We start from the raw sequence: 14,261 nt of genomic DNA on the forward strand, positions 1-14,261 counted from the left end.
CGAAGTTGTTTTAGAAATTGTGACTCCTCTAAAACAGCTCTAGCTCGAAGGAGCCCTCGAGAGGAACCATGCCAAACATCCCCTTAATTAGCTACTAGTTGATTGGTTTAGGCCTTGTTTAGATGTGAAAAAATTTTGGATTTCGCTACTGTAGCACTTTCGTTTGTTTATGGCAAATATTGTCTAATCATAGACTAATTAGGGTCAAAAGATTCGTCTCATGATTTACAGGCAAACTGTGTAATTAGTTTTTGTTTTTGTCTATATTTAATGTTTCATGCATGTGTCGTAAAATTCGATGTGATGGGAATCTTAAAAACTTTTTGTTTTTTTACGTGAACTAAACAAGGCCTTACCCACACGACACAAGCACGAGCAACTAGACATGACAGGAGTTGTGAGTGAGGAATAATCTAGATCTAGTGACCAGACCACACGGCTTGATTAATGCGCTGGACGTTGGCATGGATATTGCTAAATTGAAGTGTAGTTGTACTAACCACAATTAAAACCCCATGCACGACGGGCACAGGGCCGGTTGAGGCTGTCTGGCAGAGCTGCTCCAGTACGGGCGTCGGGTGGACGTGACAGGAGTTGTTGGTCTCTCCCCGGGGCCCGGCCCGGCCGGGAAGCCTGGCACGACAGGGTTTTCTCTCACGTACGCAAGACCTAATCCTGCCGTCCTGCGTGAGCTGATTAACCGGACCATGCGTGTACGTGATATAAACAAAACGATAGGGGCATATATATATCCAAGAGACCAAAGTTAAGCAGGTGTGGTTAGTACCATTCAGATTACTAAAAGCCTCAAAACGTCTCCTTGAACCTCAAGATTATGCATACCTGCTCAAGTCATAAGAAACTCTTCAAAATAAAAACTGTAAAATTATTCAAAAGTAAAAACTCATGAAACTGGTTTCATTTTTTTGAGTTATAACAAATTATGAATTTTAGATATTATTTTTTTTGTATTGTTAAATGCACGTTTATTTCAAATATATATCTAGATATTTTTTTAAAAAATCATAATTTTTTATAAAGTCTAATTGACCTCTCTAAACTATTTTAAAATTTTAATTTACCTCTCTCATAGCTAGCGTGGCGCTATGTAGGACGGTTAAAGTGGTGCCACGTAAGCAACAAGTAAGGTAAATTGGACGGTTTCAGAAATTGTAGTAGCCTAAACATCCCGTTTCTTAATTGAGGCAGGTAAATCAGACTCGCAAAATAATTGAGGGTGGTTAAAAGGACTTTTTCTGCTAAAAATGAACCGCGGAGTGGAGGAGCCGACAGAACTGTTAACTGTTATTAGAGGCTTCACTGACTCTTGCTACCGTACCACTAAAGTATTGCTACAGTAAAGGAGTCAAAGCCATAACCACACCGAACCAACCCCTGGCAGGCCCACTGCAGCCCTCTACACAACATATCGCCTATACAGAGAGTGCTCCGGAGGAAAAGAAAAATGTGCCCTTAAATCTCTCTATTTTTTGTACAATTAATTTAAGAAATGCTTTTCTTCCCACAATGAGGTCACCGATTGGTACTTCTTTCGAATTGTAAGAAAAATATGTCCACGTTGAACACCATGCCAATGTTGTTCATATGGTACCATATATATTTACGAATATATGTATTCAATACACAGGTTAATTTTATATCTAGTATGTGAATGTGATGATAATTCCCCCAAGCGCTCCCCTTGGGTGACTCGGGGGGTGACCGCCGTGGCGCCCGTAGGCCCCCACCCCCTCCCGGCCCTCCCCTTCGGCCGCCTTAGCCGCCCACCGGCATCCCTCTCCCCCTCCCAATCCTCTCCCCCTCTGCGGTGGCCTGTAAAATGGTACCCGCCGCGTCCTCCCCCCTCACTCCTACATCCCTCTCCCCCTCCCAATCCTCTACCACCATGACTTCCTCGGTGCTTCTCCGATGGGCTCCTCGGCCGAAGACCCGGATCTAGATTCCTCTAGACTGAATTTGGTGTTCTCCTTGTTGGTGTGATGGCGAGGGTCTGGCGGTTGGGCCTGGGCGGCGGCTTCTTCATTGAGTTGGTGTGGCAAGCCTGGCGGCGGATCTTGGGCTCACGTGTGCAGATTTGGCGCCTGCAGCTCTAGTGCCGCCTTCGGGGCCTCTGGTTCTACACCGCCCCCTATAGTCGCTGCCATGGGGCGCTGGTGGATGTGGCCATTGCCTGGGCTGCACTTGATTGGCGGCCAGTTCCGAGGTTGCCACTTAGCATGTCAGCATCCTCACCACGGGGGCCATCAGTCACGGGCCGACAGCCTCCGTCAGATGACGTGCTATCACTAGATCCAACTATCGCTACTCGCCCTGAGCTCGGATCCACGTAGTGTCGGTGTGTCGTGGCTGTCACTAGCCATAGGGCCAGACTCGCATGGGGTTAGATTTGTCGACCATGGCTCTCACCACATGGATGGTCGATGCACTAGGGGCTGGTGCAATGGGGCTCATGGTGAAGTAGCGGTAGGCACAGGTTTTAGGTGAAAGCTCAACCCGGTTTCTACCTATGGGCGACGGTGATGCCTTGGGCGCAAATAGCTCCTTGGAGGCGTCGCTTCTAAACCTCGTGCTTTTGTGCCAACATCACCGGATTCTGGGCGAAAGCCCCGCCTTAGAACCCTCTAAGGCCAGTGATGATGGCATCTAGGGTCGTTCTCTTGGGTGCCACCTCCTTCCTGAAGGCGCTGCTGAAGAATCCCCTACAGCCAATCGCTTGTCCCCCGTGTGGTCGGTGTAATTTGTGGTTCTGACAGTTCTCTTCAAGTGGAGTTGCTCTTTGTGCCTGTGTGTGCCTTCACTCTACTCGCTTGGGTCTATCCTACAACTCTTGACCTTGTCGTCATCGTCTTGCTTCTCTGACGGATGCTTTGTCGTCGTTGTCATTGGTATCCTCTCCGACATTTGGTGCCGAGAGTGTCACGGCCGCTCCCCTCTAGGGATACTTTGTCGTAGGGGGTCGCTTCTTCCCCGGCGATCCTTGCCGTCAGCGGAACTCTTGGTGGATGCTTTGTGCGTCGTTGGCTCTTGGGTCCCCTCTCTGGTAGATGCTTTGCTGCCGAGAGCGTGTGGACCCTCTTTGTTAGCGGATGCTTGGCCTCCATGGTCGCTTGGTCTTCGTTGGCGGATGTTTTGCCGTTAGATGCTCCTATGTCTTATCAGGGTGGATGCTTTGCCACCACGGCTTGGTTTATCTTTGGGCAATTTTTATTGCAGGATTAGTTGTAGATCTTTAGTGTTGAGGGCAGTCGCTTTTCTTTCTTCTCTTCTTTTGTTTCTATGTTTATTCCTTTATGTTGTCTCCAAGACGTGTACGACTCCTCGCCGTGACTCTCTTAAGAGGTTGTAAACTTTCCCACTTCTCTTAATGAAGCACATGCTATTGCACATTTTCGAAAAAAAGAATGTGATGATAAGCAACTTTATTTACGGCATTCGAAGTAACTTTTACTTTTGCGGAAGGGATAGGACATACTCCTACTATAGGCGGTGTGCCCATTCTCAAAGATACCACATAGTAGGAGAGAAGCAAAAAAGAGTATAAGGTCTTGCTTAGTTCCAAATTTTTTGCAAAATGGACACTGTACCACTTTCGTTTATATTTGACAAATATTGTCCAATCATAGACTAACTAGACTCAAAAGATTCCTGTCGCAAAATTACATGTGAACTGTGTAATTAGTTTTTATTTTCATTTGTATTTAATGCTCTATGCATACGTCTAAATATTCGATGTGACGGAGAAACAAGGCCTAAGTAGAAGTTATTAAAAAAAAGAGCAACTTTAGGGTAATCTATTACCATGCATGTAATATATGCAGCTTTCGGTACGCCTACTAAACCATGATTGCGTATACATCAGGCTAAAAGTAAATAATTAACCGATCGGTCGACTGTTGCTGACATATGATTAGTATTTCCTCCTGCGCGTCGCGTTCTGCATGCTGGCTAGTGGCTAGTGGCTATCTTGCATTGCTTGCTTGATTTTGACCGGCCGGAGATCGGAGTAGTTTTGGTCGGCCGCCATGCCCCAAGCTGCCGAGTTGTGAATAGTTCGTGTCCTTTCGACGCTGACGTGGACGCGTAGCAAGTCTACCTGCCCATGGCCAAACGCGGTTAAACATGTCGGCTTATTATTTGTCTAATCACTTTGTCCGGCCTTGGTTGCATCATTAGGTGGCTGTGATATGTGTGCATACTGACTGCACACGTGTGGGGTCAACAGTCTAGGTAGCTAGTACTGCATGCATGGTAGGTCAACTTCTTCGAGCATCGCAAAACTCGCACCTAGTACTCATATTTTTATTTAAAAAAAGATGTGTATTATTCACCATATTACTACTAGAATACTGGCCGGTGCTGGTTGTATCGGCGTGGTTGGAAAAACCGAGAAAGATACTGCGCGAGAGAAGTCAACTGTTGTATCTTTTAGTATCTGCGTATGCATGTGACGTTCACATACAGCCGTGCCATTGCAAGAGTGTAAGACATCCATGGAAACACACGATGTGCTCTCGCATATATAAGCATAGCGAAAAATGTCGGGAGAAAGCAAAAGAAAAACTGGCTACTTACGGTTCGGTGCAGTACTGAAGCTATACAAAGCACGACTAGGGGTGCAAATGAGTGATGATTAGGTGCACCTCTAAACCTTTTTAGTTTAAATATTTATACTATTTTTCTAAAAAAATTAAAAAGTAGTACAAATATTTAAACTAAAAAGGTTTGGAGGTGTACCTGAAGGTTACCCCTTTGCACCCCTAAGCACGACCCAGTGTTCCACTCGGCGTTGTTTGGCCGCGCTCGCCATGGATAACATCATGCATGCACACTGTCCTACGTAGTTTTTCCTTTATCTTATAAGACGTACTCTTTCTATTTTAAATTATAAGATATTCTAAAAATTTTGGAGAGTAAAAATATTTTAAATTTGACCAAATGTATATGATAATATAATAACACTTATAATAATAACTAAGTATATTATTAGGTTCACAAATAGGATGGACGAAGATCAATGTTGATGGTTCGTACCAAGAACAATCCAGAGCGGTTGGAGTTGGGGTTATCTCCAGACACAGCAACGACGTTGTTCTATTCACAGTCTGAAGGTACTATGAGAAATGTGTTAGCGTGCCAGAGGTGGAAGCTTTGGCCTGTATCGAAGTCTTACGTTGGGCACACCATTGAAGTCTTGCTCACTTAAATATTGAGACGGATTGTGCTAGAATCAAATCAGCACTAAACAGTAGTGCCCAGACATATCAGAGGTCGGACCCATTATTAAAGAAGTGAGATGCTAGATACGTTTGATGTGGGAGTGCAGCATCTCCCAGATGAAGAGAGATGGTAATAATGTGACGAATGCTTAAGCTTTATATGCTAGAAAATGTAAACACTATGCGGCTTGGTTGGTTCAAGCCTCCTGCATGTGCCTTGAACTCAATCAGTGCTGATTGTAATTCCCTATTTGTAGCTAATAAATCTCTCTCTTCACTCAAAAAAATTATTATTAGGTTTTTTATTAATTATATTTTCATAGTATGTCTATTTGATTCATAAATCTTTATATTTTTTTCTATAATTTTGGTCAAACAAGATCATGTTTACTTGGCTGATAAGCTATGGCTGAAATATTGTTCGCTGATTTGTTGTAAGAGAAAAACACTGCTTAATGACTGACAGATTCGACATATAAGCTCAATGCTCTCAAAGATTCTTAGAATACCTTATACTTTAGAATAGAGGGAGTACTTTTTGTACCAGCCAACAATGTTTTCTCTTATAATAAATCAGCAAAACAATACTTTCAGCCATGATTTTTCAGACAAGTGGATAGACTTATTATGTAGTACATGCCTTGTTTAGTTCCCTTACGAAAACTTTACGGGCTATTGTAGCACTTTTGTTTGTATGCGGCAATTATTGTCTAATTATAGACTAACTAGACTTAAAAGATTTGTCTCGCAAATTACAAATGAACTGTATAATTAATTATTTTATCTGTATTTAATGTGTGTCGTAAGATTTGATGTGATGAGAAATCTTAAAAAGTTTTTTTTTTTATCTTTTAGCTTTTGGGAGGAACTAAACAAGGCCACAGTCATAACCGGTTATTGACATACCGAACATAGGAGTATGCAATAGCAGCAGCACCCACGATCTCAGCACGCTTTGATGTAATTAATGAACCCAATTAGTACTGCTATTAAATAAATCGACGATCACCTGCTGCTGCTACGCCTGCCTGCAAAGTCAAGAGCTTGGAGACCAGACAGTCCATAGAGAGACAACCTTATGCCAGTGCCTGCCTCGTAGACCCGTTGCACGCACGGGGCCACACCGCCAGAGCAGCATCTGCATCCTGGCACGCCCAGGCCAAGTTCGCCGGTCCATGCGGCCGGTGCAGCGAGGCGCGTGGCCTGGTGGTGGCAGAGCCGTTGGGATCGGTTGGCTGCCTCCGCGCCACCGTTGGTTGCTAGCGGGTCGGCACGGCCACACAACGCACGGATCTGAGTGCGGAGTGCCGCGCTCCCGTCCACATCGCGCACCACCCCAGTCCACCACCACCACCACCACTAGCCGTTATGTCCGCCTGGTTTCCCTGGCCCTGTTCCATGAATTCTTTGTTTTTCAATAAAATATATAAATCCTTCCCATCCCGTCTTTTTTTTTGCACAAACACACACACATCGTGATAAATGATGCTTTGTAGCTTTAAGAGCGTTGAAATTGAATATAAGGGCTACTTATTACTAGCTACCTAAAAATTAGTCAAAAATTAGCTCTAGTGTGTCTAAACAAGAGGGCATATCTAAGAACATGTTTGGATCAATTAGCTACTAATAGTTAGTTAGTTAGTTAGTTAATACTCCCTCCATATAGAAAAAAATCAAATCCTAAAGTTGTCCTAAATAATTTTTTTAAAACTTTGACTAGATTTCTAGAAAAAAATACTAAGATTTATGATATCAAATTAGTATCATTAGATTCATTAAATATATTTTTTATAAGATGTGCATTTTATGTCATAGATATTGTTACTTTTTTCTATAAAAATCAAACTTTAAAGTTTGACTAACACGGATTCTAGGAATTGATTCTTTTGCGGACAAAGTGAGTAGGTCATAACTATTAACATCTGCTATTAACTATTTTGGTTCAACTTATGAATTAATTGTAGTTAACTATTCAGCTAAGAATTAGCTAAACTATTAACTAGACCTATTTAGATTTAAGAAACTAAGAACATATTTGGGTCCCCTCCTCTAAACTTTAAGCTCTAAAAACTTTAGAGCAGTTTAACGGAGTTTTAAGATCTAAAGATGTAATGTGAGGTGCACCTAAAGTTTAGGACTAACTTTTAGATCACTTGTTTGGAGATTTTAGCTCTAAAATTTATTGGATGTCTAAAGTTTAGAGGAATGGATCCAAACAACCCCTAAGTATTAAACATCTGAACCTACTCATGCGTATCAAACAGACTGTAAATATAAAATTATAGCCCCAACTAGCAACTAGTCAAACATGCACTTAATATCATATTGTTAATTAATTTGAAGGAAACACGGAACCGACTCTATGCCTAGCACAATCCAAGCCAACAAATAAAAACTCACACACATGTGAAAAATGGGGTTAATTTCCGGTTATGATTTCACGTGCAAACCACACATGTAGAACCCAGGCAGGCTCTAAACATTCGTTAAAGTTCATATCAGAAAAAAATAACGCAGTAAAATGTGGTGGTGGTCGCCTCAAGACCGATCTCATTTCCATATATTGAGGCAGGTGCTTGTTGGCCCAAAGAAGACTCATGCTTTTCATCGTTTTATTCTAAACAAATCGCTGAATTTAACGTGGCATTATTCTTTGCACATGCAAAATCACTTAAAGGTACTAATGTACTTGCTCACGCCAATGGGCGGAAAAGCATCGATACTTTTAGTGGCGGGTGGTCAACAATATTGGTAACCGGCCCTTTTGTTAGCCTGAATACAACAAGACATGATAGATTATGCATGGCCAAATTATTTGTCATTTTGGGACACCATATATATAACAAGCAAATTCTTCAAAACAAAGCCAAGTTACGGACTACTAGAGATTTATTAAATGATTTTACTCTGTTCTACTAGCTGTTTTTTGGTTAATAATGTTAATTTATTGTGAGAAAAAAATACAGTTTCATATCTGAAAAATAGAATTAATTTTGGTTGATAAGCTCAATACACGTATGTGTTCGTTTTCACCAAGAGTGCGTGTCTTAATTTTCTTATCTACTCCTGTCCATGGATTTCCCGCCTCCCTTTTTGGTCTTTTTCAAATGTAACCTTCTACGTACTCTTTTTGTGCGACTGTAGTATTCTGCTAAGGTCTTGTTTAGATGCAAAAAGTTTTTGGATTTTGATACTGTAGCACTTTCATTTTTATTTGACAAACATTATTCAATCATGGAGTAATTAGACTTAAAAGATCCGTCTCACGATTTACAAGCAAACTTTGCAATTAATTTTTGTTTTGTTTATATTTAATGCTACATACATGTATCGCAAGATTTGATGTGACAGAAAATCTTAAAAAGTTTTGGGTTTTTGAAATTACCAAAAGTAGTATATGCAGAGAGTGACGTATGCAGGGCCGCGGCTATATCCATCGGAATTCAGACCCTTTTTTACCGTTGACCATGTGTGGCAGGATTGGTAGGATCCACCAAGTTTGACTCTTAAAAGTCTCTGTGTTGATTAAGTGTTACCACTTCACCAAAACCGGGCCTTGTTTAGTTTAATTTTTTTTAGATTCTCCATCATATTAAATTATGCGGTGCATGCATAAAGCATTCAATATAAAATAAAATAATAACTAATTATATAGTTTGTCTGTAATTTTCGAGACAAATCTTTTAAGTCTAATTAGTTTATGATTGTCAAATATAAACGAAAGTGTTACGATATCTATTTTGTAAATATTTTTGGAACTAAACAAGGCCCGGATCATTGTGTAACTGTCGTCAGATTCTACTGCCAGAGGAACCCTGAAGTAGTGCTTGCTAGTATCAGATATCTGGCCTTGTTTAGTTCCTAAAAAATTTTACAAATTTTTTTTCAGATTCTTCGTCACATCGAATTTTTAGACGTATGCATAAAGTATTAAATATAGATGAAAATAAAAACTAATTGCAAAGTTTGGTCGAAATTGACAAGACGAATCTTTTGAGCCTAGTTAGTATATGTTTGGCTAATATTTGTCAAATACAAACGAAAGTGTTACAGTGTCAATTTTCCAAAATTTTTTGGAAAACCTTCCATTTACCGAACATGTGCTATCCATCCGATACACAAAATTGGTAGGGTACCACAGCCGGTACATTTTCTTTTTATAAAACGGAAAGTGTTCCGATAGATTGCATATTGCCCAAAAAAAAATCCATGCTTATACTTGTTTAAAGCATCTTATAGATATAACCCCTTCCTCAGGAAAAAAAAAACTCTAAAAAAATTGGGACGAAACGGACAGAGGCTGATCGAGTTGCCGTACGTTCTTATCCATCCATGCAACGTCCGCGTGTCGACAGTTTATTTCTTTATCCATCTATCTAATCTATATATAAGTTCCGGAAAAAAGAAATTAAAATTCGTTGGCGTGCAAGCTGAAAACCAGACACCACGAAATAAAATACTGAGGAGAGCGGAGACAAAGAAAGAAAATTAAGTGTGCGAAACTTTATTTTAAAAAAACGGTTACGATACTTATTATCTTTTTTTTTGTGGCAATACTTAACTAGCATCGTAGCTGTATTTCTATTTGCTAGATCCTTGGATGTTGGCACGAATAGTAGAGAAAATTGCGTGTGGAAAGAGCTAGCTTCCTCCCGATCGATCTAGTACCACAAAATCTTGGAGGTCAAAGGTCAGTGTTGAAGCTTGAAACAGTCGTCCAAAACGAAACGGATGTAGTCTGGGCTTGTAGTGTAGTTTAGGACTTTAGGGCCACTCGTGTTCTTTTTTTATTAGAAAAAAAATCTTTTAGCTAATGGATTACTCAACTCTTGATCATCAAATTTGGTTGGTGGATACATGTTCCTCCATAATGTTTTGGACATAATAAAGATGTAGAATTACAGATTTTACTCAAGTCTACAATTTATCTTCTTTTCTTTTGCAAATCCTAGTACATACGTTCATGCATGAACATTCACCCATCGTAAAAAAAATGAATCAGTAAATCTTGAGATTCATAAAGTATGTTTATTGTCGATGGGTACTCGTGTACTACTAGAAGAACAACATCATCATTAACACACCGAAATAGATCAGGAAAAAAAATACGTGTGAGAATCCATGATATTCGTTCACTTGTCTTCCAAGCCGTATTTTTTCTACCAACCAACAGTGTTGTTCTCTTATAATAAATTAGTGAACAGTATTTTCAGCCATAATTTTTCAGACCAACGAACATGATCCAACAAACTAAGCTACCATGGGTTAAAAAGCATGTAATGTAATGTAACTAAAGGTGTACGATAGCAAAGGACGACCCACCACCATTTTTTATGAAAAATAGTACTAATCTGATGCCATTCAATTTCGTAGAAACCATTCGTTGCAACCACCCAATTCACCTATCGCTACTTGTGAAACACTATTAACGGGCACAACCAATGTGTACGTCGGCAGTAAATTGGCCACCACCCCACGCACGCGAATTCCTTTCCCACCCTCCATCCCTCCTCCCCTCGTGCAACTGAAACCGCGTGCGCCTCCGCCGCCACGGCCACGGCCACGGCCACGCGCTCGCCGACTCGCCGCCCGCCGCCGTCCACTCGCGCGCCGGCCCTGGCCCGTGCACTCGTCATGGACTCATGGCCACGTAGGGCGTGTTTGGTTCCCCGCATGCGGGCGAACCTGGCCCGTGGGATGCAACCCGCACCTGTTTGGTAGCCTGCCTCCCCCTCCTAGCCAGGCTCCTCTCGTGCAAATCCTCCTCTCGGGCCTGGCTCAGAAACAACGCCCGATTTGGGCGTTCTTCTTCAGCCTGGCTCGCTCGATGCTCTGGCGAGCGCGCGCGCGTGCCCATCCGTGCACGCAGAGATGGCGCGAAATTGTTAGGGTTACCTCCCCCGTTCCCGCCATTCACCGTCTATATATCTTCCTTCCCGCCTCCTCTCTTCCTCTTCTTGTCGCTCCCCATATGCGCCGCCGGTTCGTGCTCCATCTATTCTTCCTCTTGTCCGCTGTCGTTCTTGCTTGATTCGTGCCAAATTAATACTTCTCCTGTGTCTCGATTTGTTGTAGGTGAAGTGGATCTGAAGGTTCTCCATTGAAGTGATTTTTCCCCTAATTTTTCTCGATTTTGCTCTCCGATTTGGAAACCGTAGGTCACCTTTTGTTGTTGCTCTCATTGCAGGGACACCAGATCTGCTTTGTTGGCTGTTTTTGCGGTATGGATCTGAGTGCTTAGGTCTTTTTTTTTGTTATTTTGTAAAAATCCAATCTTTTATATGCTAATCCCCTTTGCTTTGCTTTGTTTTTGTGTTTGCAGATTTGTCCTCCCTCACCTGCTGTTGGGCTTTGGCTGGTGGCCCTGCTTGTTGACGTGGGTATTTTGTACATCTATAATCCCCCTCTCGCCTCTCTATCTTGGATTCGGATGCATGTCCTACTTTTTTAGATTCTGAGCAAGTATATTAAGTTGCCCTTTTTTGCTGAGCTATTGCCCTAGTCTATGATGATGATAATTTTTTTCTGAGCTATTGCCCAAGTCAGTGATGATTTGTGACCTAATCTGAGCATATGTCAAGTTTTGGTATAGCTTAAGTATTTGTCGTTAAAATGCATTTTTTTTCTAGATGGACCTGGAAGAGAAGCGACGCATTCTTTTTGCTCGTGCTGGTGCTCTTATCACGGCTATGTATGCCCTACTGTTTGCTAGGCTTAGAATGATTCAGTGTGAGCGTCCTGAGATCAGTTATGGTCCAATGAGCATTTGGGATGAGGAGCGCCAAAGGAATCTGAACTTAATTTATAACTACAATGACATAGAGTGTGTGAACATGCTTCGTATGAGAAGGGCCCCCTTTTTTAGTTTGTGCAACTTGCTTAGGGACAAAAAACTACTCGCAGACAACATAAATTCTTGTGTTGAAGAGCAACTTGCAATGTTTCTTCATATTGTCGGTCATAACCAACGATTTAGAGTTGTCAAGCAAAACTGGAGAAGGTCTATAGAGACAGTCCACCGCCACTTCAAAGATGTCTTGTATGCTATTGGTGAACTTAGACAAGAGATGATTAGACCTCCAAGCAATGACACACCACTAAAGATTAGCAACAGCCATAGATGGTATCCTTACTTTAAGGTAAAAAAATTGTCATATAGCTGTTAGGATTGTTGCATTAGATCATGTTAATTTACTATAAAATTTTGGATGCCATGTAGGATTGTATTGGGGCCATTGATGGGACTCATGTCTATGCTAAAGTTCCAGCCAAGTTGCAAGCTGCATTTAGGGGTAGAAAGAATGCCCCCACTCAAAATGTGCTAGCTGCAGTTAACTTTGACTTGAAATTTACCTATATCCTTGCTGGTTGGGAGGGATCAGCACATGATGCCACAATTCTTGCTGATGCATTGCAGAGGCATGATGGGTTAAGGGTTGCACCAGGTAACTAAATCAATTGTACACATTCTGTGTCATTCATCACATCTGAAGGAACCATAAACTTTACTTAGCAACAATTGGGTCTATGACTCAAGGTGATGGCAAGAAGTTTATGGTCCTCCAGATGCCATGGGTGCCACAAACGTTTGGAATTTGCATTATAGCTACCATGAACCTGATTGTTTTTAATATTTATTTTAGGGAAGTTCTACTTAGTAGATGCTGGATATGCTGTAAGACCTGGATTTCTCCCTCCTTATCGAGGCACTAGATACCATCTAAAAGAATATGGCAATAGGAATTACCCAACCAACCCCAAAGAGTTATTTAATTTGAGACACTCTAGTTTGAGAGTAACTGTTGAGAGGGCTTTTGGTGCTTTGAAGAATCGTTTTCGCATCATTGACACTAACAAGCCATTCCATCCGTTGAGGTCACAAGTCAAGTTAGTTCTTGCTTGTTGTATCTTGCATAACTGGATTCTCAGTTTTGGGGTCGATGAGGTAGTTCCAGAAGAGTTTTCTTGGGTCCCAAATGTTACTAATAGTCAGCCCCCTCCTGCTCATATGGATGACAATGCAGCTTGGGCACTAAAGAGGGATGAATGGTCCAACCATATGTGGGCAAATAGGGGTCTTTCAAGAATCTAGGCATGTTTGAGTGCTTTGTAACATTAACATTTTTTTTATCATTACTGCTATTGTAAGATTGTTCCTTTTTATGTGGCACTACACTTGATCTGAGGCTTTGGGCAAAAGCAATGATGTTCCTTTTTTTATGGTACTACACTTGATCTGAGACTTTGGGCAATAGCAATGATGTTCCTTTTGTGCAGTGACTGCATGAACATGGTGGTCTTTTGATGCAGTTCCTGGCCCTGTGGAGTGGTGGCTGCTTTTGTGCATACCTAACTACAGTTGGTGGCTGTGTAGTGGGTTGACCTTCTCTTTTGTGCAGTTGATCTGATCCTGCATTCTTTACTTACTAACACTAACATATAGTTAGTGTCTTAGAAAACCCTGCCCCTACTCCCTAGATCAACCTAGCTGGTGGAGTCATTTGAACAATGTGATGGCAATCTGAGCATATGTCCATAGCCTATGTTGTGAACTTTGTTATCGTGATGTTTATTTTGGGCACATGCCTTATTGCCTTTGATGTTTCTTTTATTATATCTGAGCACATGTCCATTGCCTGTGATGTTGTTTGACTGATCTGAGCACATGTCCATTGCCTGTGATGTTTTTGGCTGATCTGAGCACATGTCCATTGCCTGTGATGTTTTTTGACTGATCTGAGCACATGTCCTTTGATGGTTGTTTGGCCTATGATGGTTGAAAATACATTCTGAGGTGGCTTTGTTTCTCAGTTTTATCATGACTGTCATCAGGACATGGGATACGTCCATCCCCAATGCAACAGGTGTATAATTTGGCACCTGATGGCTGAGGATGGCGTATCCCATGGCCCCATGGCAGCCATGAATGTTATATTGTACCAGATTGACTCATTTTTTGCCACCAAGGATGAATGTCAATATACTCATTTAGTTGGGAAACCAAAACACCTGAGGCCCCTTCCA

The sequence above is a fragment of the Sorghum bicolor genome, chromosome 5 (genome assembly GCF_000003195.3).
Source record: "Sorghum bicolor cultivar BTx623 chromosome 5, Sorghum_bicolor_NCBIv3, whole genome shotgun sequence".
NCBI lineage: Eukaryota > Viridiplantae > Streptophyta > Magnoliopsida > Poales > Poaceae > Sorghum > Sorghum bicolor.